Source organism: Zonotrichia albicollis, chromosome 4, assembly GCF_047830755.1.
Source record: "Zonotrichia albicollis isolate bZonAlb1 chromosome 4, bZonAlb1.hap1, whole genome shotgun sequence".
Classification (NCBI taxonomy): Eukaryota; Metazoa; Chordata; class Aves; order Passeriformes; family Passerellidae; genus Zonotrichia; species Zonotrichia albicollis.
Genome location: NC_133822.1, coordinates 48012060 through 48038941, shown reverse-complemented (window position 1 = coordinate 48038941; position 26882 = coordinate 48012060). Strand labels below are relative to the sequence as shown.

General features: G+C 36.6%; 1 long non-coding RNA gene across 1 annotated transcript in view; it reads left to right on the top strand.

Annotated features, from left to right (window-relative positions):
* Positions 1 to 26383, top strand: part of LOC141728926 (uncharacterized) — a 62916-nt gene extending 36533 nt beyond the window's left edge. Inside the window, exons 2-3 of the long non-coding RNA XR_012580180.1 lie at positions 7384 to 7434; positions 26231 to 26383. This is a non-coding gene — a long non-coding RNA (uncharacterized LOC141728926). The remainder of the gene's footprint in view (positions 1 to 7383; positions 7435 to 26230) is intronic.
* Positions 26384 to 26882: the final 499 nt, after the last annotated feature.

Sequence of the window (26882 nt, the reverse complement as noted above, 5' to 3'; positions counted from 1 at the left end):
AAAGCTGTATTTTATTTCATTATGCTTCTTGTTCTCTTGTCTTGATTAGGTTTTGTGTTGACATCTTTTTAGGTTTTTTATTTGCTCTGGTAATTTCTATGGTCTGAGACATACTGGCAAGAAATTTCCCCTACCGTCACCCCAATACTATAAGCTTATCTCTTTCTTATGCACCCTGGCATTATCATATTCTTTTTCTAAATCTAATCCAAGAAGTAAATCCAATGCTCTTCTTTTTTTTTATTGTGCATTTTTTACAGTTTTTGACAGGCATCTGATACCTGTCACATTCTAATTTGAGGTTAAGGATTTGTTGAAGATTTCAGAAGAGTCTATTTGTCTTAATACTCTCAAATATGTACTACATGAATCTATTATTGAATTAAAATGCTTGCTAAATTTCAGTAACTTAATAAGTTAACCATCTTGGCCTTTCTCATTCAACTGTTGATTTTTAAATTAAGCTCATATTCTGCAATGTTAAAATGAGAAAACCTGCCTTATCCCATTTTTCTTTTCAGTGTTTCCTCTTGGCTTCATAAAGACGAAATTATCTTGCTTGAACATTTTCAGTCATCAGTTACAGTCCTGGAGAGTTTCAGCCTCTTTAGATTGTAAAATTCATGTTCTACATTGTCCAATTATTCCTCTTCTATTGCAATGTTTCTCAAGTCACTCTTCTTTTTAACCTTTAGTCCTGATACTATGCTGTAATTATAGACTGTGACTGGAGAGAACTCTGTCTCAGAAATTATGTACTCTGAGTATATGTATGAGTGTAATTGGTCAAACATTATGTGTACCAAAAATACCAAGGATTTCTCGAGCATCTAGATGAGATTTAATAACTTGGGAGAATTTTTAGAATATTGTCACAAACTTTTAAAGACATCTACACTGTTTACTAGCCAAATCCAATAAATGTCTAATGCAGTTACAGTTAATTGGTAGGGAATGATAACACGGACTCACTGTTTTCTTTTAATGTTGTATCTGCAGGCGGTGGTACAGCTGCCTCTTTTTAATACTACTCTCTTAAACTGACTGAGAAAAGCTCCAGAGAGACTTTATTTCAATCCCCTCCCTGTTTGAGGAATTTCAGAGCTTTGTCTTTTGGTGATGAGGAGAATACTGGTAAGATCAGCCCCAATATCTTGGCTTCAGCAGTATGTTAAGAGAGAAATCTGGAGTTTAGTGAGGACAAATGAAAAATCATATTTAACTTTCTCTGCAGAAGCATACTTTATGGACTAATACCAAGATGTCTTTATGATGTAAGAAATACTTTTATATATATTTATATTAGTATCAACAGACAAAGGAGTGAATGCAAAGCAAAAAACTATGAGAAAGTGGAATTCGGCAACCTATTATGGTAAGGAGCTGTTGCTTGAATTGATTCCAATGAAATTGTTTGACAAATATTTGCTGTTCATTGGAATGAATTTAGTTTGAAGAAAATAACTTTAATGAGCACCTTATCCTAACTACTTTGAAGGTAGGATTTTTCTTAACTACAAGCTTAAAACCAACCTAATTTACATTCACAATTTAGATGTGGGGGGTAATTGAAAAACAAACAAAAAAAAAGATGACCAGTGCGGGTTAAATAGTTATCACAGAATCACAGAATGGATCAGGTTGGAAGGGACCACAGTGGGACATCTGGCCCAACCTCCCTGCTCAAGCAAGGTCATACCAGAGCACATGGCACAGGGCTGCATCTAGACAACCTCTCTGGGCAATCTGTTCCAGTGCTCAGTCACTCACACAGTAAAGAAGTTCTTTCTCATACTCAGGTGGAACTTCCTGTGCTTCAGTTTCTGCCCATTGCCTCTTCTCTTATTCCTGAAAAGAGCCTGGAAACCTCCTCTTGACACCCTGCCTTCTCCCTTACACGCATTCATGAAGTTTGCTGCCAGTTTACTCTTCATGAAGTTATCATCTTTTTTAGTTCAAAACCCCCAAACAATGATAATTCACATAAAGACAGATTCACAGCGCTGAAAGTACCAAAACATTTTTCCATACATCTTCCATGCAAGAAACAGTAACAATTATGCTGTAATTGCTAGATAACTAAACATTTATGTCTATATAATTATATTGTAATTTTTAGCTACAGATGTATACAGAATGTAGAGTGATATTATATGCAGTTATATCATTTATTCTACAATTATCTTGTAGATTTATATAGCCTGTGAACTGCCATCATCAAAATTATGAAATCATATGGATGTTTAAAAAAAATAGCAAATTTTGTAACAGTGAAGAATGGTAAAAGCTGTCTTTGAAAATGGAAGTTGAATTTTATATTAGCAAATTGTTTTTTCTGAAGAATTTGTTCCCTGAGAGTTTTGAAATACAGGTAGAAAGAATAGTAATGTAACAAGAGAGTCCATATAAAGAAATAGCAAAATATATGCATATTGAGTTGTCAATATAGAAAGAAGAATATGAGAACTGAATAGAGAAAGTTCTTTTAGGCTGTGCAAATTTTCCCCAGTGAGCTCATAGTACATTTTAAACTAAATATACCTGAGGAAGTCTTTCTGTAGGCAAAAATTTTAAGTGCTGCATGGAAGAAGCTTAAAAATAAATACATTTTTTCCTATCTTCAATTGAAGTATATTAATTTTATCCCTCATACAGCTCTAATCATAGAGCAAAGTAAGACTGTGATTTTGTGAACATTGGTTTGTGAACTTTAAATTCTTGACTGCATTTAGTAAAATGATATGATCCTGGAAAAAAGAAATCCATCCAAGCAGAAGATTGGCAATGTTACATACTTTACTGGGGACAAGGGGAGAGACTAATAGTGATATTAGCGGTTCTTTCCCTCTTTTTGAGAATAAATGTGAGGGATCTGTACACAAACTTTGTAGCCTTGTCATCATCAGCTTAACTAACTAGTAGGGAAGTGGCAATTCTCTACTGTAGAATTTTCTTTGTGGTTTCCTTTTGCTTGCTTGGTTTGCCCTCTGACCAAGTGTTGATGAAACCTAGGGGACTGAGCATAGCAAAAGCAGTTTAACACTCCAGGCTTAATTTCCTGCTGAGGGAGGTAAATAATAATGTTTCTCTGCTGTTTTGCTTTTTTATACAGTTTTCACAGTACGTTTTGCTTTCTGTCTTGCTGCTGGCATCCTCTTTATTGGGGTTTTCAAGGATCTTTTTCTTCATGATAAAAGTAGAGAGGAAAAAGACTCTCCTGAAAGTGGCAAAAAAAAAGGGACAAAATTATTGCAAGTTAGTCTCCAAAAAGGAAATAATTCGTACCTACTTGACTCTTCAACTCATGCTGGTCTCAGAAATTCTGAAGCTTTAAGTATTACATACAGTGTAAACTGGGACTTTTCCTTAGGGAAAAGTCACAGTTGATTGAAAACAAGAGCATAATTTAAAATGCCAAAGTAAAGGATTTTGCTTTCATTTTTAAATACATTTTTGAGTAAAGTGAATTTGATTAAAAAAAAAACTTTTTACAAAACTTATTACAACTTTTATGTCTGCAATCAGTTAAGTTCACATAGGCAAAATGCATTGAAATGTCTTCCTTTGGCTTTATAAATTCAGTTTGAATGATAAAAAATAATGTGCTCCAGACTTAAAAATGTCTAATATGAAGCAGTTTCAAATAAAAGTATAAAAACCAAGGATAAACTAGGTTTGTTTCTAGCTCTGACAGCTGGAAAATAAAGCATGAGGAATATAAAATATTTCTAAGGCATAAATAAAAGAAAACAGACCTCTGGGCTGGTTAAAGTAAGGAGCTAAAATTCCTTAGCTAAACTCTCAATTTCAGCCTTTTTTATACATTGTCCTTCCATTAGTGCTCATGTCCTCCAAGTTCTCTTTGATTTGTGAGAAGTTTTAATTGGTATGTAGTGTTTGTACAGACAAGTTAGTGAGCAGTGTGCTCACTTCAAAAAATGATAGATAAAGGGACAGAGGGTAGGAATTGGGAAATATTAAATGGATAAATAGACAAGTTTTGTCTACTTAGCAGTATTTCCATTTAAAACAAAAGGGGTTTTATGATAGTGGCAGCTGAGGTGAGGTGGTACTATATGCTAAAGTCTCAGCTAGCTGGAAGAGTTCAGAGCTTTCTCTCTACTACTCTCTCTACTATTTCTCTCTACTACTGCTTTCTGCTATCATCAAATGTAGAATAATGACCCTTGATTTAAATAGATAGCAGTTCTTGATTTAAAGGGATGACAATCTGCTAAAAGGCAAAATTTTGAAGTATAATTAGGCAATACCAGTCAAGAAAATCTTCCTCAGGACTAAGATATAAGTTAGAAGTAACTGATGACCTAAGATACTGTAACGATAGCTGCTTGTTTTCTCCTAAAATCAATTTATGATTGGATTAGTGTCACAGTCATGCAGAGACAATTATATTATCACTCTTATTAATGAGTCACATTCTTTATATTTTAATATATTGCTTTAATTATTTTAAGAAAATGAAGACTGTGTATTGGCCAGTTAGATTACTTACCTTATCTCTCATCAGTCTCTGCATCTGAGAAGATAAGGATAGAATAATGTAGTTACAGTGATTATTTATGAGTCAGAGGGAGGGTGTAGTCAAAAAAAATAAGCATCTAATCTTCATAGCTAGAAAAGTTAAGATGGGGAAAATCCTTTCTCTTGTTTTCCCCATACTCAAAGCTCAGTCTGGCTTTAAAGCTGCTTCTATTAAAAGCGAAATGGTTCACTAGTCTGTGCTACTGTCTTGTCCTTAAAAAGCTTCACATGCCTGCCTTTTGATGCCTCATTTAGCTCTAGTCCCTCATTTCATGGGAGCCACATAGGCTGGCAAGGTCCAGGAACCAGAAATACTCAGTATAAGACCAAAATGTAAAGTTCCTCTCCCTGAGCAAATATAGCTTGGATTTCAAGGGAAAAGATAAATTTGACTGTACATGTGAGGAAGGTATGCCCTGGTACCTTGGGAAATCCCTACTGACAGACCAGTCCTCAATTTCCAATAAATCAGAGCTCCACTTAAACCTTTAAAGTGAATTTTTCAGAGTAGGGGTTGCTGGCATTTTTTGCTTATCACCCCAAATTCAGATTTAGCTCTGATAAAATATTCAGTGATGAGGATAAAAGGTAGAATTTTCATGCCATACAAATGTAGGCACAGCTGGCTGAAGGAATGAGGCATAAGGCCTTTTGAGTGTGGCAGTACAGCCACAGGCAATCTCTTGACTATTTCTGGTGGATCACTGGAAGTCATGCATATAACAATTACTGCCATTTGAAGAGGGGCTGTGTTTGGATTGTTGCAAGAGAAGGCAAAAGCAATATATTTGGCTCTGGCTGCTCCCTGCGCCCCTTCACAGCCAGTAGACTGGCCTTTGTAGAAGTCTTCCCTTTGCCTCTTGGCTTTCTGTTGTGGACTTCAGAGTCAGGCCCTGTCCTTTATCCTCAAATAAACAAGACTGAGGAGGTCTCAAGAGTCTCTGAGATTTGGTTTGAAAATCATGGGAATACAAAAATTAACCCTCTGCAGATGAAACCTAAGATTTCTTTTTGTCTACAGAGATAGTTCAACAGCTCAAAAAAGATACTCAGACACAGCAAGGACAAGAGTACTTTTTGATACATCGTATTTTTATGTAGAAATCAGAGAAGAATTGAACCTACAACAACTCTTTATATGAAATTTAAAAACTTTTCTGGGGTTTTGTTGGCTGAATTTTATATAATTCACAATCAGCAGACAGCGTGAGCGGTGAGCAATGACATTTGAACATAAAGACATACACTGGATAGGGATCAATGCAAAATGCAGAGCATTTCATTAGAAAATAAATTCCCTCAATATAGTTCAAAATCATATTTGTTAAGATTTTATACCAGCTTGAACTGATTGTGGCTGTGTAGCTGCCCAGAGCTTGCTGACAAAATGGTTTAGTTTCAAACCAGAAAGGAATATTTCTGGGTAAAAAGAAAAAGCATCTCATTACGTACTGTTGAACAGTTTCAGCCAGACTGAATGTTGATTAATTGTACAAAATATTTTTTTTCCTGTCTCTCCAATAAAGCACATTACAGTTGGCAGAGAAATGGAGGACCAGCCTGCTGGATGAAGTGAATGTAGACATTGACAGGTTCACATTTCTTCACTGACATGACAAAATCAATATGCTATTTCCCATTCTTAAATATGACCAGGAAAAGGCAATGCATTATCAAGAAGCTTCTAGATGCAGAGGGAAGTAAATAAAACAATCCTACCATATATCACTATCCATAACATTTACAAGCATTTCAGGGAGTATCTGCACAGTACCAAGGCAGTGCCAGGCAGAGAGATGGCTCTGCTGCCTCTTAAAAACCCTGTCAGGTATGGGCTGGGGGTTTTTGCAGCACTGTCCTGTCCCAGAGCTGTCTGTGTGCTGCTCAGGGTAGCCAAGCTACCTCCTTCAGATACCCTCTGAGACCCCTCCACCCATCAAAGGCTGTATTACCAGAGCTAATTACTTATGCTTGGGTGGAACTCCCTGTAAACCTCTGTGAAGCTCCATCCTGATCCTCCTTCAAGTCCCTTACTAAATGTCTCCTTTGTCAGGATGCCTACAAAATGCCTACAAAAAGCTTGTAAACAGTTAATCTCTTCATGTTCTGAAATAGGTGCTTGTCATGGTGGCTCTGATGTCCCACTGGCTCCATGCATTTCCTCTGCAACCCTTTCTTGGCCTCTGTTAAGACTCAAGATCTGTGGGACTGAGGACCACCTTTAATTCACTAAATGAAACCCCCACAGGAAAATACTTCTTTCAGATTTACTGAAAAATTGGACAGGATAGTGTCAGAAAAAATGCTTTAGAGAACTCACTCTGCTTGGTTAACCAAGAAATTGACTGAGAGACAACATAACTAGTGTAAATAAGATTCCTTCAGGGAAAGAATACACAAAGGGCTCTTTAGTAGAGAAAGACAGAAACAAGAAATAATGTCTAGCAGTTAAAGAGCAAATTCATACTAGAAATGAACTACCCATTTTTACCAGTCAGGGTGGTCAATCAGTGGAACAAAGTGGTGAAGAGATGCAAAGCTGCTGTCTCATGATAGATACCGAGAAAAGAGTGCTACTCAGAATTGTCTGCATTACCCTGCCCAGGTCATGCATTGCTAGAATTCGATGGAACGCAACAGCTACTGATACACAGGCTGACAGTCCAGGTGATCTTCTCTAGTCCCATCTAGTCTTATGGGTCACAAAAAGTAGTTAACAGCAGTGTGAGGACTTCAAAAGTGATAGATTCACCTAAATGGTTTCTCCCATTCACAAATGGAAGAACAAATGGTATACCTGTGTGCAGTTTTGCTAACCTATTTAAAATTGTTTGCTTTCAGATTTCACGTGAAATATTGACTGCATAATATAACCACCATATCTGCAATGAGGTGAGTGTGTGTAAGGTAAGAAAACTAGAATATTATTTTCCAAGGGGAAAACACACAAGTCCATGTACCCAGTGTTGCTCTAAATTATTTAGAGTGTCTATTAGTAGAGCAGAGGAAGCTTTGTAAAGTGCAAATGAGCCAATTGCTATGACTTTTATATGCAAAACAATATACCTAAAAGAGTAGTCAAAGTCTAAATTTAAACAATTTACAGTCAGGTTAGTAAAATAGTTTCCACCAGGGTCCCTAAGCAGATTTTGAAAATTTTAATATTTAAAGAAAACTTGGACAAAAATCTTCCAGAAAGCTTCTTTTTGTCTATTATGCATGGCGCTTATAGATAATGCCAGTTTATTGCTTTAAATAGTCAACAACCATAAGCATTTAAAATGTCCAGTATTTGTGCAGAGGAGATCTTACCATGTTCTTCATGCAGTCAGCCCTGGATTGTGTGAGAGCTTAGATTGCATCACTGAACTATTTAATAAAGCAGTGCCCTTAGCAGTAGCGTGCATTTACACTAAAAGTTCAGAATTAAAAGATCTACAAAGGTAATGAGAAAATGGTTACTCCAGCCTACACACTGAAATCTCCAGGGACTTCTACGTGCTGCAGTAATATTGCAGATGGATAATTCCCTCATTTCTTCTTTTGAGTTTCTAATAAAACCAAGGTTGAAAAGCACTGCTCCAAGAGAAGAAAATATTTTTGAAATTTGTTTGTTTTGATTAAAGAGTCAGATCCCTTAGGTTCTTGAAAGAAGCTTGTCCAGACAAAGGCAAATTGTAGCAAAATAAAATCATGTGCTTGATGAAAATGACTGATGCAGTACCGTATTTCAGTCATTCTGAATACATCTTCTTATTCATACTTCATTGTGAAAGAAAAAGGAAAACATCTCCAGATCAACAGTACTAATTTTTTTTTTGGTGGATGAGTGATGCCTTCCCAAAAGAACCACAGATATGAACAAGAATTTAAGAAAAAAGCTGTTGGATACAGACTAACAGAAATTGATAAAATGAAGTCAGTCCTGACATTAGTTACTAGATTTAAAATGTCAAGACCATTTTCTCTGAGTTCTATCGGACTTGAATTTCACTTAACTAGGTGGAGCTCTCCTCACCTCCGTTTCTAATCAGATTAATCTATAGTAATTGCTAGTGTTAGTTTGATTATCCACTAGAATATATATAACTTCAATCAGGCCTAGTAGAGCTGTAAATAAATGAGAAAAATACTGGGCACATTTAGGGAAATTAATTGTAGCAAAGCAATGGATTATAGACTGCAAAATAAAATAGGACTCTCAGCATGTGAAGTTTTTGTTTTTAATGCTTAATTTATTACTTCTTGCTGTTCAAGCAGAAGGCATAGTAATTTCCCTGTAAACATGCTGATCAATATTTAGATAAAGCAGTGAATACAGTTTTATCAAACTTTATAGGGCTATAAAATGGGTTTGAGTAAAAAAGTTGAGAAATGAAAACAGTAAACAAGAACTATCACAATAATTACAGGTTGAAAACTGCTTCCTTCTATACCCCCCAAACTAATAAAAGACACTTTTGCCCAGAATACAGAGTAGGGTTTGTATTGATTCATCTACTGCTAATTTCATTTATCATTACAATTAAGCCTTTTTGATAAGCCAGCTCTGCTTTAAATAACACCAAATGGTGATAGGCCCCAAAAGATTGATTTCCTGGGGCTGGTTTATGTAAGCCTTGGCCTGATTGATCTGCCCACAGATCTAGCCATGGCTCTCTGCTTTTCTTCCAGACCAGACCTCTTCTCATAGATGAGAGCTACTCATTATCTGCGTCCCTTCAAATTCTGCTTATAATGCTTTTGTCAGAAAGAAGGGAGTCTGGGAAGAAGCCATAAAACAGAGGCACTCTGTAGCTAGTGAAATAACTAATTTTCTGAATCCTCCCAAACCAACACAGGTTTTAAGGCAATCTGTAACTCTGGAAAATCAAAACTCCTGGTTTCCTGTAGGGACTGGGAATTGACTGCAAAAGACATGCCAAGAAGTAAATTGTACAGGCATTTAATTTCTAGAACTTAGTGCTATAGGCCTTACAACCTGAAAACAATCTTTGCACCTCCTTGAAGGATTTCTGCAACTGCATTACATATAAACCAAACATTTAATATTATAGGAGATGCCTTGAACCTTGTCTAATGCTGCCTGCCCCTTTATGGACTGTATTTTCTTGTCATGCAATGTCCGTAATTGAAATATCTCCCCTTATGTTGACAACTTTATTCTTGTTCTTTGATAAATTTTTTCCTTCTCCAAGATATTCTTGTCAAGAACTTTCGTCTTTCCAAGTGCTTCTTCTATAAAAGAAGGGAATAATATTTGTCACAGCTGACTTCAAGAAACTTTATTTGATATTTAGACAGTGATTCAGAAAATGATCATTAACCTTTGGAAATTTTAAACCTTTGATATTTGAAAAGTCAGATTTTACTGGCCTAAGAAGCAATCCAATTCTTAAGGACAGATAGGTAATGCAAAGCAAATCATAGGGTAAAACTGATAAAAGAGAAAGCATTGGCTCAAAAGCAGGCTACATGGTGTTGATAAAACTGTTGCTGAATTATCAATTTGTCTCCAGCAGTTACTTTAAAATCGAATCTTTTGAGTAAGATGGGGTCAAATTCTAATCCTTCCTCTCTCAAATCTGAGCAATTCCCATTGAAATCACCTCTCCCTATATCTGGCAGAATTTGACACTTTCTTTTCAAGTGAAGCTGGGAATCCTACTTCACTGAAGGCAGGGATTCCTATTTAGAAAATAGGAATCTTTATCTTCCTTTCAACCAGTAATAGCTATAGGTAGCTCTCCCTGGTGTACCAGAGCACAGCATGAAATCTATTACATGTGTTAATATTGCTTTTTTAAGCCTACTGGCATTTCAGCAGCAAAGTCTAAACCGTTCAGACTTATGAGGTATTTTTATTATACCTATTTTATGTAAAAATATAAACATTTTATTATAATCCAGGAATATTGCCCTTTTTCTCTCCTTTCTCTTAAATTATATCTATCTATATATATATGTAAACACACATATAAATAGATGCAAATATATATGTATGTAAAAAATGAGCTTAAATTAAACACTCAAAGAGGTATTTTTTATATTTCCCAACTTATCTTTCATCACTGAAATATTTTCAAAAGACTACCACTGTTGGCTCAATCTTGTCTTCCTTTCTTTGAGAATCTGCTCCATTGTGTTCATCAGTTTAAATGACTGACATCTATCAATGTCCTCACTCTAGTGCTTGACTGGCACAGATTGCACCTCTGGTGATATCTGCCCTTAGAATATTAAGCATGAGGAAACAAAGGAAACAGCAACTACATGAATTGGAGAAAATACATTCACAAAATGATAGCACCATAAAGTGAGTTAAAAGGAATCATGACTTCACAACAAATGCAAAATTAATAGGAGCCATTGAAAAATGGACATGAGAGTGAACACCCAATAAAAATCCAAGCCACATAAAGTATCAACCTGTCTGCAGAATTAATTTAAGCACTGTGTATAGGAAGAGTGTTTTGAACAGAAATTACAGAGTCAAATTACAGAAATGTGCCAGACATGCTTGATGGGAGACAAGACAAACAATGATTGTTTGTGGTGCATGATTTCAAACAGCAGACAGCTGCTCCTGGGACTGCAGTCAGAAATACGTTGCCATGATCACCTGCTAAGCTGTGTTTGTCATGGAAATCCTCACCCCATCATTCCAGTATGCAGCTGAGTGTAGATTTAAAGTAGAGAAGAGAAAATAAATCCAATTTCTCCTGTCAGGGTAATGCCATCTCTATGTTTTTTAAACTGAAAACTGGTCCTGCTGTGTCATGGTTGTGCACGGACTCATTGCTGAACTCCATCATTGCTGCATCTCAGGTGATATGCAAACACTAAATTAAATTAAAGGTGTTGAGAAAAGAGTGAGTCAAGGAGATTACATTGTAGATACGTAGCACAGAAATGCCTGAAGAAATGTGAAATTTTTATAGTAAAATATACTAAGTATTTCAAATGCTTGAGCACTGCCAGTGCAGTCCATAAACAATGTCCCAACCGGTATTGGCAAAAATAATAATTAATGTATCTCCTCCAGGGCATTAGGTGTTACAAAAACCAGCCAAGAAAGATCTCCTCTTACAAAAAGAGAGTTTTGGTTATTTTGGTTGTGGCTTTTTTGATATTTTTGCTCTTTTCTTAGTTCTGTAGCTGATTCATACAGCACTTACACTAAGAATTTTTACATTTTTATTATCTGCTGGTAAAGGACAGCTGAATCAACTAGCAGATTTTCACAGCTATTGTTCCTTCTCATTTGATTTTCTTTGTGGTTTTTACACTTGTAATTTCAAGAAATACAAGATGAAGGAAATTGCAGTCACACCATGAATGTTTGAGCTGGACACTAGTAAGTGGTAGCATTATGTTGGTACATCTTTGACATCTCCCAGTGTTACTGCAATCACACAGCCAAATGTTAGCTCTTCCTACAGTGATAAGCTGATGATGGTTTCTTGACATAGTAATAAAACCACCATGCAAACGGCAAATTACTAACGTTTTCCACAAAAATGAATGTAATTGAGAAAACCTGATTCCATGTATCACTGCCTTTTTAGAATGAATTGCTCTATTCAATGCATTTTAATGTGGTTCTATTAAACTTAAAACATCCAGACATTTCTATATTGTTTTTATTTTTACATTGCTTGATTTATATTAGGGATACAGTATATGGTTTGCTGGAAATCCAGTTTCTGCAAAAAAAGCCCTCTGGAGCTCAGCTCACAAAGTTCATTGTAATGGTGTTGATTCATGTAATTCCTCTTGTTAATGATATTGTAAATAGCAGGACTTTGCAATCACTGGATGATATCCCTAGCTGAGAAATCATGCTATCAATCCAGTGGGGAATTTGCTTGGGAATGAAAGCTGTTGCTGAAACTGTAACATTCAGAAGCAAAACGTAGATACAATGGCGTACCTTTTTTGAGAACAGGATAAAGGCAGAGCTGGGAAAATGACAAATTTTCTTAGTTTTGTGGGTTTTGTTTAGTTTGTTTCTAGGTTTTTTCTGGGGGTCCACCATTAGAAATCCTGTTCTTTTTCTTTTGTTTGGTTTCAGTTCAAGTTGAACTCTGAAACTATTTTTTTCCCCCAAGGGAGGAACTAGCAAAGCAAAAAACAGAATTAAATTACTTTGTACATGGATGGAAGAGAAAATGGAATACCTACAGGTTGATTTTGGAGGGTTTTTTTGCAAATACTTAAATAAAAATCCAAGCAACACCATTTATGAACTGGAAGAAGACCATTGAAAGCACATTTGTCCCTGTGATAAACTCTCTACAGAAGAGTTTGGGTTTGCTCCAAAAAGAGCATTTCTATTTTTATCTGAACATTACAGCCTTGAAAGAATACTAGGAAAAGAGAGGAATGACTATAAATCTCTTCCAGATTAAATCCAGATATGGATACTAGGATTAGAAGTATAAATCCAAATCTATTCTTCTGAGGTAAATTAATTTTTTTTTTGGGTCAAGGCTCTGGACTGAGAATGTCATTTAACGTTAAAAGCTGTGGTAGTTCTTTGAATACTTTACCTGAACTTTAAGAGTTCCAAGTCCATGGCTGCAGCTGAGGATTCCTTACTAATAACACCAGGAGATCAAACTCGCCCATGTTTGAGCAACTCTTTAAGATCTTTGGAACTTCAGACTTCCCTGGCAAGATGTGAAATGTTTTGACAGAAAAGCTTGTCTTCAGGTTAACAGAACTGAAAACTTTTATGTTTCTCTTCCTCGTCTTTCTTTAGCTCTTTTTCTCTCTTTGTCTCTCAAAGCTTCTGATATTTTTGTCTTCCCTAAACTATGGCTCCCTGTCTACCTACCTCTTTTACAGCTTTCTTTCATGCATGCCTTTACATTACTTCCACATCGCCACTTTTTTTTCCACAGAAGGGAGTACAAAAACCACCCTCTCATTTTTTTCAGTCTGTTCTTAGCTTTAAAGGTTTGGCTGATGCTGAGCAGTGATGACAGCCCGAAATCAAGGGAGAGGCAGGTTGTCTTGGCTGCCATTGCTGCAGCCAAGGGGAAGAGCCAGTGCAGGTGCAGGAGGTAGCAGGGCACAGCTGGGATGTGGCCACCCTCTGCTGCGATGGTCCTGGGGCAGTGTCTGAGAACAGGGAATTTTTTTTTTTTTCTCAGTTCTGTAAGGCTTCAATAAGGAAACCTCAAGTCTCTTTCCTTGGAAACTGGGGTAAGACCTCCTTAAGAAAATTACATTTATTTTCTTTGTTTATTACTTAAGTTTTAGATGAAATTTAAAATTAAGCTCTTACAGAGTCCCTTGTGAATCAAGAAGGATTCTATTGGAAGTAGCAAAGCTCCATAGTGTGAGGGTAGTGTGACAGGAAGACAGTCTCATACAGGTGAGATACCATGAGACACATCATCTACAGCAGGAGGGCAACCAGGCCAGTAGATCAGAATTCTGGTCTCCAGGTGGAACAGCACAGATGTGTCAAGAACATATGAAGACGATTCTGGTGTAAAATTCTTCAACATTTCCCTTGCATTCCTACCGGTGAAAGCAATGTATAAATACATGTAATGTAAGCAATGTATAAATACACAAAAGCATCTGCCTCACTGCCTGACCTGCCAGAATTGATGCAATGAACAGATAGCTGGTTTAAGTTTACATTTACCTGGATGAAAAACAGAATGGAATGATGAGAAGGAAGCACAGTCTTTAACCTTATTTCCTCATTTCTTTGTTGACTTTGGGGAAACAAAGAAACTGAATGATCTCTGTAATCTGACTGCAGAAAGTATCATTGAGACTGTAAATTTTAGTGACAGACAAGAGGGCATTGAAACCAAAGAAGCTTGACTACCAAAATTATAAATACCTTTTAAAACACATCTTTGAAAGTGTAAGAAAAATAGGGAGAATGTAAAGGAAAAGTTGTTAGTGTGGGAATATTTTTTAAAATATTAATTTAATTAAAATATTCCTTGTAGTTTGCTTGCTACAGTTCTGCTTTCCATTCTATTTGCAAAATTCAAACTCCTCAGAAAGCTGAAGGGGAAAGAAGCATTTTAGTGTATGTCTTCAAATGATTAATGTAGCAGTCATGTTCCCTCTCATCAGTTCAAGACCACTTGCACATCTATAGAAATTGGGCATGAAGTGTGCCGAAGCATATTAAAATCTCTTCTTCTACTACTTTTGTATTGAATAATTTTTACTGCTCTTACTTTTGTACCACTTAAACGAGAAAGGAGGCAATTTAGCTGCTATCACATACAGCCTGAGGCAAAAGTGTCATATAAGCTTAATTCAGAAATATCTTTTAAGATAATTATTTATTTTCCTTTTAGAACAGCTTAAAGACAGCTTTTAAGGAAAATGCATAGTTTTCCACATTCTTTTGCTTGTCTATCCTTGACTATTCTCTGCCTAAGATGAATAATACATTACCTATCCAAGAATCAAGGGGCTTGAGATGAAAAGTTCCTGTTAGATCATATATCTTCTTTCTCTCTAAAATAAGGATTATTACTTGCAGCACCTGTTTTTAAGATATTGCACAGAGGTATAGGTACCTTTTTTGCCCCTTTTGGTTTCAGCTAGATTTTCAACTTCTCTGCAGTACTTGTCACCAGAGGAACATCATTGACTCCTAGCAACTTCAACCAGCTTCTGTTCAATTATGTTATGTTGCTTTGGAGATATGAGCAGCTGGGAATTCCTTATTTTGCAAGTTGTAGGGAGAATATTACTGTCTGTCTCTCTAAGATTTCAACCATGTTTCCAGAGTCCAACTGTGCCTGGGATAAAAGACAGTTAGCAAAGGTGGGATTTAATGAAACTAAATAGTTTTGCTTGACCTACATAGTTAATCTCTCCAAAGACCTCAATGACCTCATGCCTGAGCAGGGGAGCAACACTCACAGAATCACACAACAGCTGAGACCAGAGATAATCCAGTGTGATGCTCAAAACAGGATCATGTAGATCAGGTTGCTCAAGATTGTTTTCTGCCTCTGTTTGAATTTCTTCAAGAACAGAGACTTCACAACCTTGCTGAGAAATTTGTTCAAGTTCTTAACCACCCTCAGAGTGAAAAAAATGTCTCCTAATCCTTAAATAAATTTTCCTGCTCTTCAGTTTGTGGTCACTGCCTCTTGTCCTGTGACTGGACACCACTGAACGACACCTGGGGCCAGCTTCTTTATTCCCTGCCTCCACCAGGCATATGTTCCTGGACACAGGCACCAGCTCCTTTTAGCAATAAGCCCATGTTTTGAGTCTTTCTCAGTTTTCTACTGATTGACTCGTAAAGCCCTTCATATTCCTTGTCACACTCAACTCCGGAATTTTCAGCTCTTGATTAGCCAAATGTAATTTGCCTGGTGGGATAACAGGCTGTGCAAATTCTGGATAAACATGAAAAGACCTGTGTCCTTAAAACTCAGCATGCTTCCCAAATAGGAAACAAAAAACAGTGGTTTTAACTATCACGTATTCTAGGCAGGAGGCTTGGTTGAACTTTAATTCAAATTGGAACTTTGTCTTCATGGTCCTATCAGAAATAGATCTACATTGTGCACTGCCCAAGCTGAGGTTCATCAAAGAAGTATGTAAAAAATAAGAGATCAGAAGACAAAATGGTAGAAGAGATAAAAAGAATGCATTTCCTACTGAGGTTTATTTTTGGCATCTCTCAAAAAAATAAAAGCAAAAAAAAAAGATTTCTGCAGTGAGGCTATTTAAGAGTTGTATTACTACAGTAAATTGAGTGCTAGTTCCAGAACTACTCCCTCTTTTGAATGTAAATGCTGTTAAATAGCAAATTCTTAGCCAAGAATGGTATTTCCTATTTTCATTAGTTGATATGTGTTAATAATTCCTTTAACAGCAGCAATGAGTAATCTTAATTCAGTATAATTTTCCGGTTTACAATACTTGCTCTCTTTAGGAAGGTTTTTTAGGAAGGATTTTTTCCTTCAATGCCTTGAGAATGGAGAATTTCAATTTCAACTTTAATTTCAACAAAGTAAGAAAATAAATGTACAGATAGAAGATGCATTATGCTGTAAATATACTCTTTCTGACTTTCTTCTCCCCCTTTTTCCCCTGGAATATACTATATATAAAACCTCACTGGATCGCCCAGTTTAGAACCAGAATTTTCAGTTTCACTTATGTGTGCAGTTTTATGTAACAGGCATTTTTTAAAAATTTTTATGCATTTTTTATATTTTACCTGTTGGAAATTGATAATTTAGATAAGTCTGACAGTAATCACCAAATCCATTTTACAGCTGTTTGCACCAGCAGAAATTTTGGCCCTCACACTGCAGAATCTTTAATCAAATGGAAAGGCTGATGCTCAGCAATTCTTAGTTCTGATTCAATATATGTTCAAGCTGTACTTGGACAGCAAGTGACAAAAGAGGTATTTTGGCAAACCTTTAAGGACTGTGTTTTTGGATTTCTGTCTTTGGTGCTTCCACAATACTATGGCTTTGTGAGATTAATTTCAAATTAGTTGTTAGAATAGCTAATAAGATAAATTGAAATATTTTTTTACGCAGAATATTCAAACATAAACTCAACATCATTAAAAATGTAGCTGCACAGCGATGTGTTGTAAAGCAAATGGATCTGAACAGAATGTCCTGAAAACTGTGAAGCAGTGTTTGTGAGCGCATTTATCACTTCAGTTTTCATGTTTTATTACTATTCCCTTTCCCAAAATATTTAGATGTGTAGAGTTTTGTGTTTGCTTGAATGTTTCTGGGATGTTGGACATTTTTGGTACTCCTCTAGCAGTGCTAATAGGGATGACCATACATGTAAAGCGTTATTAATTTTTTGCTATTCAGTAGTCACCTGGCTAGAGAAAAGTCAGTCATGGCAGCTGGCAGTAACTGAGCTTATATAATGTGATTCAGGGATCAATTGGACATTGTGAATGAGGAATAAATAAAAGGAAGAACTGATAAGCTATCAGTCTATAGTTTAAATACCTCTGTATGACCTCCATTTTCCCAGTCTTTCTCCTTTGGGGTTGTACCTTTGCCTGTCTGTAAAACCTTTACAAACCACAAAATATTAATTTTCCTTTGCAAATATTCCCAAATGGAAGAGGTCTTTTTGCAGACAAATAATATTTGTAAGGTAATTTGATTGTCTTTTTCTTCTATATGTGGGTTTAACTTTTTATACAAGTCATGTATAAACCATAGGAATTAACTTAGGCATGGAGATTCATTCACAAGCCAGTAAACGGTTATGAGAGAAACAGCCTATGGATACAGAGCATGAAAAATTGAAAAAGAAATGAGGAATTAAACTCTATTATTTCTCTTATTCCTTGGGAGCATGAGTTGCATCCATGCTAATGGTTAGATCAGCAGCATTTAGAGGAGCAAAATGATAATGGATCCACATGGCTGCTGTGATAACACTCAGCATACTGAATAATTACAGAGACATTGGTAGCATGTTGAGCTTCCCAATGAATGTAATTAATATGGTCAGGGCCTCATTTACTCACTGAAGCACACCAAAGCTTAAATCTGGAACAAGGACTCCTGTTTTTGCAAGGTTCTACAGTGAAAATCATGGTGATTACACAGCCACTCCAGAACAGAGGAACAAAATGAGAGAAAAGGAATTAGGATGCAAAATCAGTGTTTAGCCAAAACACTTTCAAACCCCTTGTTCCATGAAATTGTGGTCTTAATGCTTGTAATCAAGGCTTATGGTTCCTTTCCAGCAAAGCTGCACTGATTTATTACTTAGATATAGTTTCCAGCAGCCCTGAGAAATAGCAGCAGCAGTATGTGAATCATTGCAACATTTAATGTGTGATAAATAGTCAGAGATAGTGAGAACATTTGGTGGGTTATTTGTTTGTTTGTTTTGGGGTTTTTATTAATGTGATATCAAAGGTGTGTTCCCTCTGTTTGTGTTTTGTGCCAGATCTGCTTGCAGCTGGGGCAAAATTCAGTCCTGTCCATGAACCGAATTCATCCAGGTTCTGAATTATTCAGTCCATCAGTTTATGGACAAAGAACTCCACAACTCTGGGTCTTTCTTTCCTCCCTGATTTTTGTGATTTTCCTTTCCCTCACAGCACAATCCTGGCAGCTCCCTGTTGGCACAGCTGGCTGCCTTGCCCCAGCACCCACCAGTCTCTCCCTCAGTGCCAAAACCACATTCCTCTCCCAGTAACCTCCTGCCAAAGGATGTTCTTTATTAAAAGACACCAATTTCAATTAGATTAAATAAAACAAGGTTTATTGGACACAAGCAAGGGAAAACAGAGGGAAAATCGAAGTAACTGAATGTAAGCAAAATAAATCATAACCAGCATCTAGACAGCCTAGCCAGTTAGACTAAAACTCATAATTGCAAGATATTGATTGAGTAGGACTAAAGATCTTATATATCCTTGATATTTATTTGGATATTTTCAATGGCCATTTGAGTTTGACAGTTCAACTCTTCTCAAAAGAACTAAGGTGGTTTTTTCCTATGATGGTTATTTCTACAGGGTTTTCCATCCTCTTTTAATACTCCTGGACCAGGAACTTTATATTGTTATCTGATAATGCTCACTTAAAGCATCACAGACTTTAGATTGAAAGTGATATCTTAACATATATAATATTAATATATTAATATTTTGTTAAATATAAATATATTAATATGAATATATATATGATATAATGTTAATATTTTAGTAATATTTATATCAGTGGTAAGGTTCATTCACAGCTCACAGCAGTACAAAGGTAACCCATAATGCAAGGGGATGTTTCTCCTCCTCAGGGCTCTAGAAGGAGCACATGTTGCTCTTATGGTAGAACAGTGTCAGCACATGTCAGAACAAAGCACTGGGAAGACCTCTCGAGGGCAAATTTTTTCATAGAATTCACAGAATGCACTAGTTTGGAGGAGACCTTAAAGATCATCGAGTCCAACCCATGCCTCAACACCTCAATTAACCATGGCACCGAGTGTGCCATGTAAGAAAACCTCCAGTGTTTTTTAAACATATCCAGGGATGGTGACTCCACCACCTCCCCAGACAGACCAGTCCAGTACTTTATCACTCTTTCTGTGAAAATCCTTTTCCTAATATCCAACCTATATTTCCCTTGATGCTCCTTGGGACTGTGTCCTTTTCATGTATTTATGTCTTTATTCATGGACAGACTGACATGCCCTGTGTTACCCTAGTAGTAATAGACATCTTGGAGGTTAATAAACATGGTTTCAGCTCCTCTTTTGCCAATGATCTTCTGCCTTGCCTCAGGGTGAATGTGTCATTGTAAGGTCTGACCTGTGGAGCACATCACAGTACGTGCAGAATCAAAAAACAATTTAAAAATCTTTCATGAGAGATGAAATAGGAAAATGACTATTCTAACTAAAAACCACAAAAATTTTATTTCATCAGTTATAAGTTTTTGGAGCTAATGAGAAAATTTAGGTAATAGGCACGGGACACCCTCTCCCAGTGAGAGAAAATTGAAATATTTTATGCAATATGAATGTATAAAAAAAGTTTGTTGATTATCAACTAATTTAATGAGAGCAGGCCACAATTAAATTTATATTTTTCCTATACCACTTATCTTCTATCCAATTGTTGATTATTTGCATCAGTTAATCCTAGTGTACCATTTGGTTGTAATAAGCTTCATAGCATATTTTCAATTAAGAAAAAGAATCACTTCTGGTCCTTAATTTTAAATGCTATCTCTCAACAATTATATAATTTATCTTACTCAAAACTAATATGTCACACAGTTTTAGATTCATATAAATATCAATTCTTAGTCTGTTACCATTTCCTACTTGAATACTTAGTTCAGAAAACGAGAGTAAATACCTGCACTTGCAGTTAAGTATGCTGGAGTCGTATTTCAATTCGTGTTCTCATAAAACCCTTTTTTTGTGGTTCTTTTTCCTAGCCACAATTTTAACACCACTTGCTGCTAATCAGTTCAAGTTCCATCAGATAACCTGATGTGGAATAAATTTGGCAGAATAAAAGATAAAAATAACACATAAGGATGCTATTTTTAAAATACCTTAAATTTTGTTCCTATATAATACTGGTGTTGAAGTTTGGACAGTGTTTTTAACAAAATTTTTGATGTTCTGTGCAAAGAAGGGATAATTTTCATAAGAGAAGAGGCAAGTTGTCCTGTATCATAAGTCATAATGATGGGAAAGGAGTTCTGGAGGCAGGTTTGGATTTACAGTTTTAGGCTTGAGCTTCCACACAGTATTTTCTGGGGTCACAATGAACCTCATTTCTGTTTATGTTAGTGGCAGATAACAGACATGAAAAAGAATCTGTGTATGGGAATACAGTTAACCTCCTGAGCCCACATCTACGAAGGTGTGAAGATATCTGATGCACCTTCATGTCTAACCTTGGAGCCTGTCTCTGAGGCTCTCTGCTCTGTTATCCCATTCTGTGGTCTTTTTCAGTGCTCCCAACTCAGGCTGAGCCTCATGGCCCTCCCATAAGGACAATACTATGAGTCCCCTATCCTGCGTCTCACTGCCTGGCATAAACTGAGATATAATATAGAACAGGCATCCATCCATTCATCCACGACAAATTATTCCTGGCTTATTTTCAGGTTGAAACTTGACCATTGCCAAGATAGAAATGCAAAATGCTCAAAACTGCTTATTGGTTTCTCATTGGAGGAATATCATCTTCAAGTGTGACATTTATTTTTGTTTAGTGCCTCTGTGTGTTGTTTAAACCAGTATAATATCCTAATAACATGGTACTTCCAAGTTATTAATGACTCAGTGTTCTTAAAGGCTGGTGGCAAAGCTGAAAGTGATCATTCAAGGAGGTCATTAATACCTTGACAAAACGGCCGACACAGCACTTTAACATTGTCAATTTTTACAAGATAGAGATTACATTTATAAAATATATCCTTGCAATATTCTATGCCTTTCTCAATTTAAAAATATTTTATTTTTTTAATAGAATTAATTGACTGAAAAAGTTTTATTACCTAGTATATTGCATTGAGGTGTTTTTTCTTTTTTAACCCAGCAGGAAAAACTGCTTTTTATCACATATGGGAACATCCGTATGATTTTTTTAAAAAATAAATAATAGAGTGAATCCTGGTCTTATAATGATATAAATATGAGGTAACTTCACTGAATTCAGCATCTACATTGGTATAATAAAGTATGACTTCAGAACTGTTGGTCTTCTGACCAGAAGCATTTGAGTTTTTGGCCCTGTATTTATTCGAGCATATTGACACAAACAACAAGTAAAAGAAAAATATCAGCCTAGAAGTATATCAGTAACTGACCTCCAATTCACAGAGTCCTCCAAAGAACTCTAAAACCAGAGAAAGTTTCAGTGTCCTTTGTTGCAGCAGTATAGTGTAGGAGTACCCCAGCCTCTAAATGAGAGATGGAAGGAAATGCATCTCAGTGGCATGTTTTGGCTCTGTGGAGCAGCCAACTCTGACAATTGGTGTAGATGTGGTTCTCAGACAACTGGCAGGAAAGCAAGATCCACCAAGATTTGGAGGTGAAGTAGCAGAAATCTGATGCTCATATTTCTTCTGATCTTGCTCCACATCATTAAAACATTGCAAATAAGGAAGCTGAGAACAAGCAGAGTTTTAAACAGCTTGGAAATTGGAGAATATTTGGCCACATTCAGGCTTAGATGTTAATATAAGTGATTTTTAATGAGCCATAAAAGCTATTTTTAATTTACATCTTTTAATTATATTCAGTGAATTTCCTTTGTGGATTCATGATGTGGGAGGAGAGGCAGAGGGCTATTTTTTATTGATTGAAGTGAGATGTTTGTTCCTCACTGAGTAGAAGCCCATCAGAAACAGTCTGGCCAGAAAAGAACACTGTGATTGCTTCCTCTAGTGGCATGTAACACACTATCTTCCCATTAAAGTTGAAATAGGATCATACTTCAGCTTGGATCTGACTTCATGGAGATTTAAGTTTCATCTAGAGGAGTTTAGTGTTCCTTTGTCCACTTCATGGTATTTTCCTGTTTTAGTTTGTGTCCATTTTCTCTTGCCAGTGGGTACCACTGAGAAGAATCCAACTCTGTCCTGTTAATCCCACTCCCATCAGTTACTTACACACTTGAATATGATTCCCCTGAGCCTTCCCCTCTTTGGGCTGAACAGACCCACCTCTTTCAGCCTTTTCTCGCAGGAGACATGCTCCAGTGCCTTAAACATCTTATTAGCTTTTAGCTGGACTATTTTCATGACTCTCTTCCAGCAAGGAGACCAGAACTGGACACAGTACTTTGCATGTGGCCTCACCAGTGCCATTAGAAGGGGAAGGATGCCCTCCCTCAGCTTGCTGAGACCTCTCTCCCCAGTGCAGTGCAATCTTCCTCATCACAAGGACAGATTGCTGGCTCATGGTCAGCTTGTGCACCAGGAAAACCAGACCCTTTTCTGGAAATCTTCTTTCCAGCTTTTTGGCTCCCAACTCAGGCTGGTGCCTCCCCATGTGCTGGGCTTGGCGTTTCTGGTTGATGAACTTGAGTAAGCTCCTCTCAGTCCATTTCTTCAGCCCACTGTGGGCTCTCTAAATGGCAGCACAGCCATGGGTGCCGATGGCTCAACTTCTTTCTAGTCAGTCCAGTTTAAAGTGATTTTGCCTGGTCATTATTTATTATATAACCCCTCAGGCCTTGCTGTTTAGGAACTGTGCTAAGAGGATTCTATATATGTTCATTTGTTTTGTAGTTCACTGGTAAAAAATATTGAGCAAGACACAGAAAACTTTCAGGAAATATGGCAAATAGTTTAAAGATATATGAAAAGTCATATGGACAGGTGTTTCACTTTTTATCCTTTCCTCTCAAACTGAGTTTGGAATAGAGGGTTGTGACAGTGGTCACAGGGGTCTTCAGGTGAGGGAAGAGACAAGAATGTTGACTCCATGTTCAGAAGGCTTGATTTATTATTTTATGATATATATTACCTTATAACTATACTAAAAAGAATAGAAGGAAAAGTTTCCTCTCAGAAGGCTAGCTAAGAATAGAATAGACAAGAATGACAACAAAAGCCAGCTGTCTCGGACTCTGTCTGAGATAGCTCAGCCTTGATTGGCCATTAATTATAAACATCCAAGATGGGCCAATCAAAAATCCACCTGTTGCATTCTACAGCAGCAGATAACCATTGTTTACATTTTGTTTCTGAGGCCTCAGCTTCTCAGAAGGGAAAAAATCCCAAGAAAGGATTTTTAATGAAAAGATGTCTGCAACAGAGGGTGGTTTTCACTTCTGAAATGGCAGAGATTCAAAGAGGAAAAAGAAATAATGATCTTTTCAAAGATCTGATTGTTCAGTTGTGGAAACTGTGTGGCACAAACATAATGGGAGGCCAATTGGAAACTGTGGTTTTATTATTCTGCTACTGTTTTAAAATAACTAGAATTATTTTAGTTACTAGCTAATCTGGATATTAGCACTCAAATTATTTCATTTTTCTTTATGACTTCTGTCCACCTCTTTCCTCATTAGCTCAAGTTATTTTATGCTTCATTTTCATTCAAGGCAATTCTCCTGTGCCTCCAGAGAGCATATGGGAATGGGGAGAAAGGATTTATACATGGTACAGGACTGTTTCCACTTTAAATTATGTTGGTTTTTTTCCCTGGGTGTTTTAGGTATGGATGCCAAATTGTACTGCTGCCATAATACTTAGGAAGCTTTCCTTGGGTGCTATAACACTACAGTCAGTAATGTCCCCTTATATTTAGGATCAAAGCACAGTGTATAAAGTCTAGAAAGGGTAATCAGGGCTATTTCTCTCGACAAGTGAGTTGTTCTCATATTTTGTTCGACTGCAGAGCTAAAACACACAGTTTAAAAGAGGCAAACCTTCCTACAGTTTGCCTAAATCCTTATTTAAAAAAAAGTTTTTCTAAACCAGGGATATTGCCATGCAGAAAACTCTTCTCTATATTTGTCTTATCAGTACATGAGGCAAGTTTTCTATTTACTTTCAAAAGGCATGTTTTACATGTGCACATTTCTGTCAGTGTACATTTCTCATATGTGCATATGTATTCATGTATGTATGTACATATGCAAATACAACCTAACTGACTTTTCAGACTTCTCATTTTAAGTGGTATTTGTTTGTAAGGATGACTGTGCAACAGATACAGATCATTAATATTACTAAACCTTAAGAGGCTGTGTACGTCCAAGAAGCTCTTGCCTTTAATTTTTACAAATTTTTGCTTTTTTTGGTGAAGATTTAGACTCAAAATTCAGCTACTTATTCTGTCAGCTTCATGTGTTTCTTTACTACACTTTAGATCACTGTCAACCAACATATGGGACCTAGACCTGCTAAAGGCCCCTGAAATTTAATGTCCAAGAATCATCTCTTCATCTCCATGTCATGGCCCTTACCCCTACTCATCGCTAATATGTAATATCCTTTTTCTCACCAACCTAGAAATTTTTGAGTTCCTTCCCACACACTGATCCAATTCCAAATACAGCAATAAAAAAAAATCTGCCACAAATCTGGTTTACAGCTTGGAGGTTAAGATACTCCTCACAAAGATATGCTTCATCCTTTGCTGGCTAAGGTGGAAGAATGATGTATTAAACAGGTTGGGATATAGGAGGGGTAGGGCTAGCAGCATGTCCAGCATCCACATTTTAAAGGAAAAGAGCAAGCACTTCCCTGATCATTTTTAAGAGAAGCAGATTAGTTTACTTATGGAAAAAGCATTTAAAAAGGACACTTTGTTTAGCACAAATAAGGTACCTTAAAAGCAGAATTTTTTATGTGTTCAAGTGCACATTCTATTGAATCCCTAACTCCAGTGGTTAAATATCTTGAATCCCATTTTTGGATACTTTTTTAAAATTCAAAATCTAGAGAGTCAACAGATGTCTTAGACTGCATTCAAGATTTTACCTTCTAAAATGCTCACAGATCTTAGCAGGAAAATCTTGTCATCTTTGTATACATTTTTTCAAGGGAAATTATTTTCATTTTTATCAAATATTATCTTGTCATAGTTAGTTTGAACCTAACACAATTATCTCTCTGCTTGTAAAGAGAATCAGATATTATTTTAAACAACTTTTTCCAGTAAAATAATTACATATGAATGTTTTGCTTGAGAATGTAGAAATCAAATAAACAAATATACTAGCAATTCAAATACATATGAGAAATACTTCTGGTTTTAAAATTAGAGAATGAAAAGACTATACAAAGCCAACACAAAATAGTATAAATTGCATTGAATGTTCTCATATTTCTTCTAGATTTTATTTTATATTTTGCCTCTGTATACACTATAAATCATTCTACTTGTGGTATTCATAGCTTTGACATAAATGGGCAATACATTTAAAAGACAGACAATTCCCCCTTTGATTAATTCACTGGTCCATTTACTCATTCAAAGGCAAACCTACTACATTCAAACAATTTCCTGCTTTCACAATGAAATAATTTGTTGCAGGGTCTACGCTGATTCTAAATGCAGCTTTTTAAATTATTATTATTTTATCCATATATTTGTACTTAACTGGTAGGCAGATGACCTATGCAACTTTTATGACATGTCCTTGGAAGTGATGAGCATTCTGGGTCCTACACAGCACAAATGACAATGGAAATATGACTTGCAGATTTTGAGCCAAAACATCTGAAGTCACTGCGAGAGCCCCTGACTCAGCTCTGCTGTCAGCTTCGGAGCGATCGAGGCGTCCCAGCCGAAGGGTGACTCAAAGACGCTGCCAGCAGGAGGCCTCCATGGGATGCTGTCGTGTGGCAAATGGCCTCCGGGGTGAGATGCCTTACTTGTTGAGGGATTTGGTTTTGACTCGGGAAGTAAGTCAGATCTGCAGATTCACTGCTACTTGTCTGGGTTTCAGGTGGCAGTGTGTTTTTTGCACATTTTGTGATGTGAGTATGAGCACTGTGAAATCACCCGCTGAGATGACCTCTGGTTGCAGCGAGTCTGAGGGTTCCTGTCATAGTTTTTCACATCCTTTTCACTGAAGCTACAAGAAGTACCATACAAGATGTTGTACAAGGCACTGCTCACACAATGTTATTCTGTGTTCGCTGCTGAGCACTATGATCTGCATGAGTTACAAAAGGCTGAATCCCAATGATGTGCTCAGTGTGTTGCTTTAAAAACATGATATGTTGAGTGTTTAGCTATGTAAACATATGGCACTGCAGCTATTGCTGTGCCATACGGGGATGTGTAGAGCTCTCTTTCTCAGAAGATAGTGCCAAGAACACATCTGTATGAACTCGTCATCAGTGGGCATC